The sequence below is a fragment of the Epinephelus lanceolatus genome, chromosome 16 (genome assembly GCF_041903045.1).
Source record: "Epinephelus lanceolatus isolate andai-2023 chromosome 16, ASM4190304v1, whole genome shotgun sequence".
In the NCBI taxonomy this organism is placed as follows: Eukaryota; Metazoa; Chordata; class Actinopteri; order Perciformes; family Serranidae; genus Epinephelus; species Epinephelus lanceolatus.
Genome location: NC_135749.1, coordinates 41,570,223 through 41,576,222, shown reverse-complemented (window position 1 = coordinate 41,576,222; position 6,000 = coordinate 41,570,223). Strand labels below are relative to the sequence as shown.

General features: G+C 39.6%; 1 protein-coding gene across 18 annotated transcripts in view; it reads left to right on the top strand.

Moving 5' to 3' along the window:
• The first annotated feature begins 2,184 nt into the window (after positions 1 to 2,184).
• epb41a (erythrocyte membrane protein band 4.1a) overlaps positions 2,185 to 6,000 on the top strand; it is a 253,745-nt gene continuing 249,929 nt past the window's right edge. For all 18 annotated transcript variants that reach the window (XM_033641650.2, XM_033641615.2, XM_078176107.1 and 15 more), the window contains exon 1: positions 2,185 to 2,362. The gene's annotated coding sequence lies outside the window, so the exon portion shown is untranslated. The remainder of the gene's footprint in view (positions 2,363 to 6,000) is intronic.

Sequence of the window (6,000 nt, the reverse complement as noted above, 5' to 3'; positions counted from 1 at the left end):
TAGACGTGTTGATAGGCATATTTTTTGTCTTAGCCCAGAGCCAGGCTGTTTCTCCCTGCTTCCAGTCTTCATGCTAAGCTAGGCTAATAACTTCCTGACCCCATGTCTGTACTAAACACACAGACATGAGACTGACAAACATCTGAACATCTCACTTTCAGAAAGAAAGTAAGGAAGCATATTTCACCCAACAGTGAACTCCTCTTTTAACGACTTGAGTTCTTTCAGTATGTTGTGTATTATAACTGCAACTGTAAATAACAGTGTCTCCACCTCATTTTCTTTCTATTCTCTTCCTTAAAGATTGGTTTCTTGTTATTTATTAGAGGTTCTGTTGCCAGAGCCGATCACATGCATTTAGAATGCAGGCCTACTACAGTCTGTTATGTAACATGTAATGCCCAAACACGTGTAAGATTGTACCTCGCTGTGGAATAACATCAGCTGAAGACTGAACTGGGACCAGAATTCACATCTCTATGAGTTAATTCAAATGTTTATGGCCTACATGCTTGCCTCTCTCACTGATGCACTGCTTCCATTGCTCAAAGAAAATAGATGCATTGATTTTTATGGCGCAGGGACCCTTGGTTACTGATGGTGGAGCTCTGCCATTAACAGGATCTCCAAGCTGCGATTGGAGCAGGCTGCTCCCCAAACTGCTCTCATTGGCTGCTTCCACAAATACACTCTCCTCATTACATACAACGCTCCAACCTCCTGTGCAAAGGAGGGGGAGCTAGAGGGTGTGGACCAGGGTGTGTAAGCCCTATACCCTGTCTTACAGGCTCAATGTTTCAACATATTTGTTGAGCTTGGCTATATTGTTCCCTTTCGATCTGTTGTGCTCATCACAGGATTTTGATATTAGACAGTGTGGAACATGGGAAACGTTTTCAGTGCAGCCTGTACATACCACTGGAGTATATTGACAAATGACAAATGGGCCAGTATGTTTTGATATGTTATACATTGTTTAGTGTTCAACGATGTAGCCTATTTACAAAACAATTTACAGTTAATAGTATTAGTCCACAGTAAAGCGAATACTGCACAAAAATAAACCACTGCAAAAAACTGCCAAAAAAGTGTGTGTGTGTGTATGTAATATATTTTCTGTTGACTAATACATCATTTAAAAAAATAATAAAAAAAATGGAGTCTTTTCAATTACAATCTATTTATTAATTGTAGTTAAACACAGGGATGTAAATATAGACAATGCAGGCAGTGCGACTGCACTGGGATCCCTGGGGTGGAGGGCCCATAGAGAGAACAGGCCCTTGCAAGTGATTCAGATTGCCACCTTGGAAATATACCTGTGTTCAAAGATTAATAATAAAAAAATAATATTATTAATTTAAAAATGGTGCCATTTGCTATATATGTCCTCAAAAGGCAAGACCATCTGCGTCATTGTTTTGTTTTTTCTTTTTACTTTATAAAATATTTATCCATTCATTCATTTACCGTAACTGCTTCTCCTGTTAACGGTGGCAGAGGGGCTAGAGCCTATCCCAGCTGACAATGGGCGAGAGTCGGGGTACAACCTGGACAGGTTGCCAGACTATCACAGGGCTAACATATGGAGACAGACAACCATTTACCCTCACATTCACACCTACGGGCAATTTAGGGTCACCAATTAACTTATCCTGCATGTCTTTTGGATTGTGGGAGGAAGTACTATCTAAACATTTAAATAGTGCTATCTAAAACAAAATTATATACTTTTTCTATATAAGCCATTAAAATCTATAAATATACTATAAAAACAATTCCGTTAGATGATTAATTTCTTTGATATTTTTGTGAGATATGCAGTGATGATTGCTGGGTAATATGTATGTTGATGTTGCCCAATGTCAGGTGTCTATTTGTGTTAAGCTAATACATGCATGATAGCATGCACTAGGGCCCATCATGATAGTGTGCTCTGGGGCTCATTGTAACTTCCTTAGGCCACTGGTTAAACACCATAACAATTGAGCCTGAAATTTCATTCTTGGTCTTCAAAACAAACAAACAAACAAACAAAAACAAAAAAGTAAAAATTAAAGGTAAAATCTGACATAGTTCAATAGCTATATTTTTGCCCGGTGGTTTGACCGTGTTCCTCGATCTGCTGAGGACAGAAGGGATCATGCATATTGCGCCTCCTCTGACTGCCTGTCAGACAAGGCTGAGGGCGAAGAAACCAGGGTGCACCGTTTGCTTTAGGTACCCAAACACATTGTTAAAAGCCGTCTGATAACGCTTATGAATTAGCACTTTGTTTATCTGAAGCTTGAAAGGCATAGTGAGCAGTGAGCATCTGCTTCCCACAGGATCTTTTCTTCTGCTGGTTGATCTGAATAGAGCGGTGAGTGACTGTGTTGCCTCCGTGAACATCACTGGAAGCTGCTGCTGGTAGACAATTTGTTGACATTTTTTCACATTGAGCGCCATTTGCAGACAGGTACACTTACCGCCACTTTTATTGTTCCCACTATCAAACGCACTGGGTTTCATTGTGGAACAAAGAGTGCAGGGAAACCAGGAATTGTTTGTAGAAGGTGTTTAAATTATATATTGACTTGTGATATTAGATGTTAGAACGTAATGCCTGTCATGTTGTGGTCATTAGGTCTTTGGAAACAGCGATACTTTTAAGATTTTTCCTCCAGAATGATTGCACTGAAACGATCAGTTGTAGCTAATGTTGTAAATGACTTGGTGTATTAGTCATCAGAATGCCCGTCACTCTCCTCGAAGGTCTCTTGTGGCTGCGGTAACGCTGTATTTTATTAAACGCTGATTGATAGAGTGGGAGCAGAGGTGAATCGGTGTCATCTGGTTTGTCAGCACATCATAGAATCATAATGGAGACTGTTGACTGTGTACAGTCAGCAGGGTTGCTTTTAGACAGCGGAGATCAGGGGCCTGTGCCCTGAAATCTTTGAATGAATCCTGGGTCATGCTTTGATACATTAATATTGCAACACAATATGCTAAATAATTGCTATATTATAACTATTATCAGTACTACTTCAAATGCACAGTAAACTGGCAAAAAACGGGTTGTGTTTCCTTGAACATATCAAACTAATTAAAACTAAGATATATTTAAAACAAAACATCATCCAAGCTTGTAATCTGAATGAATTGGCATTTTCCCCTTAGATAATTAAGTTGGTTATAGAACAATAGATTCAAAAAGAAAAATGAACAGAATTTAAAAAGCCAGCTAGGCCACATTAGCATAATTAAACAAGCTGCCAAATTTGATGGGATGTGCCAGTTTATCGATATACAACAACTCATTTGACTGACCACAGAGGAAGTTTGCCTTGTTTTGCCATAAGAAAGTAAGCAGACCTTGAGTGGAGGTGTTTTATCAATAATTTGCGTTGGGCTGTTGAACTAAATTTAGTTTCAATTGACATAATAGAAAATGAAGAACTGGGCCTTTAATTAAAAGCTGCAGAAGCACTGAAGTGTACTAACTGTGTCAGAGCGTTATGGTATCCTCAGGAGTTGGACATTTATATCCACTTTTTTCCCTACCTAATTTTAATGATCATCAAGTCTCTTCTGTATTGAAATTAACATCATATGCATGGATACTCTTATCGTGATGGCCCACCAGCAGATGGAGACATGAAATACAATAGCCTACTTTACAATGTAGGCTATGTAATTCATTCATGCATTTCTTCATTGTGCAAAATAAGAAAAAGCTTTGCTGAGTCTTTATTTTAAAGCCAAAATCGGACGATACAGATGACATGCCAATATTATCCTTCAAGTTGTGCTGTTGTGTGGTGATACACACAGCAGCACAACTTTAACATCTAATTGTCATTTCAGCTCGTACACATTAATCCAATCATGACGTGCATCACACCTCCCCTGAGGTGAGTGCGAAAATGGTCTAATGTGAGATAGAGCCTTATTGGGTTTTACTGTGGTGGGTAAGGCAGCACAAATGTCCAACTCCCGAGGATACCATAACGCTCTGACACAGTTAGTACACTTCAGTGCTTCTGCAGCTTTTAATTAAAGGCCCAGTTCTTCATTTTCTATTATGTCAATTGAAACTAAATTTAGTTCAACAGCCCAACACAAATCATTAATAAAACACCTCCACTCCAGGTCTGCTTACTTTCTTATGACAAAACAAGGCAAATTTCATCTGTGGTGGAGGCTGTGTGACACAACTGAAAGCTCCAGAGCAAGGAAGTAAGTGGAAATTGCTTTGTCAGCTACATTTATGTAGTGAATTTGGTAGGGGTGGGGGGAAAAATCGATACGGCATAGTATCGCAATATTTTTGTTTGCCAATATTGTATCATTACATGGATGCCAAGTATCGTTTTTTTTATTATATAAATTATTAATATTTCAAATACAAATTAAACCTGTTATAGCCTACGAGAATAATATAACAGGTGCTTTTTCAGTTTACCTGATACATATTGTTGCAATAAAAATGGCTAAAGTCAAATGAAAGGACCTAAAACTTCATCTTATTAGATAAAACAGATTTTGACAACGTTTTCCTTTGGGGACATCATTTACAGTTCAAAAAAGGTAATAGCAATATATTGCAATATATTTTTTTGCAATACTCAGTATATCAAAACATGTTTAAAGTTGCAATAATATTGTATTGTGACTTGCGTATTGTGATAATATCATATTGTGGGGCCTCTGGTGATTCCCACCCCTAAAAATTGGTAATTGGTAAGTTTTGTAAGTGATGTAAACAAATATAGACCAAATGCATCTGCTGTTGTACTTGTTCCTGTATGATCAGAGGGGTATTCCAGAAAGCGGGTTTAGTGAAAACTCTGAGTATGTTAACCCTGAAATGAGGGAAACTCTGGGCTTTCAGTTCCAGAAAGAGAGGTAAATCAAACTCTGAGTCAATCACCATGGCAACTGAGTCTGTGAACCTAAAGGCCCATTTATGCTTAACGTTAAATATGGATACGGACGGAGCCTTCTGTCTGTGCTCCGCGTTCATTTTGTCCGTATTTCTACACGTTTCCATAAAGCTTAGGGCTCATTTATGCTCCCTTTACGTACGAAAATGTATACATCCGTTTCAAATGATGTTACCGTCACTGCCCACATACTTTCATGCGCCCTTTACGTTGGCATGGATGTTAACCAATATATCCATCAGGAGGCAGCCCAGCGTCAAAAGTTTATGACAACAACAAACTCAAAAACAAACATGGCGACTGTGGAGGAGATATTGATAATGTACCTCTTGCATAAAAGACAAAAACAGGGGCAGCGTTGTAGAAGGCGGTGGTCGGTGAGACCGTTAAATACATCGCGACTGGAGGACGGAGAATTCTTTTCTCTAGTACTGCCGAAATTGAATTTTTATTTCTTCTTCGTGTCTCACTAGCGCTATGTAGGGTAGTGACAGCAACACTGCCCCCGCGGTTCCCGGTGGTACTGCTCCGTTTGGCCCATATCCGTAAGCTTTATGGAAACGTGCAGAAATACGGACGAAATGAACGCGGAGCACGGACAGAAGGCTCCGTCTGTATCCGGATCCGTATTTAACGTTGAGCATAAATGAGCCTTTACAGATACGGGCCAAACGGAGCAGTACCACCGGGAACCGCGGGGGCAGTGTTGCTGTCACTACCCGATACGTAGCTCTAGTGAGACACGAAGAAGAAATAACAATTCAATTTCTCTCATTGGCAGTACTAGAGAAAAGAATTCTCTGTCCTCCAGTCGCGATGTATTTAACGACCTCACCGACCACCGCCTCCTACAATGCTGCCTCTGTTTTTGTCTTTTATGCAAGAGGTACATTATCAATATCTCCTCCACAGTCGCCATGTTTGTTTTTGAGTTTGTTGTTGTCATAAACTTTTGACGCTGGGCTGCTCCCTGGTGGATATATTGGTTAACATCCATGCCAACGTAAAGGGCACATGAAAGTATGTGGGCAGTGATGGTAACATCGTTTGAAACGGACGTATACATTTTCGT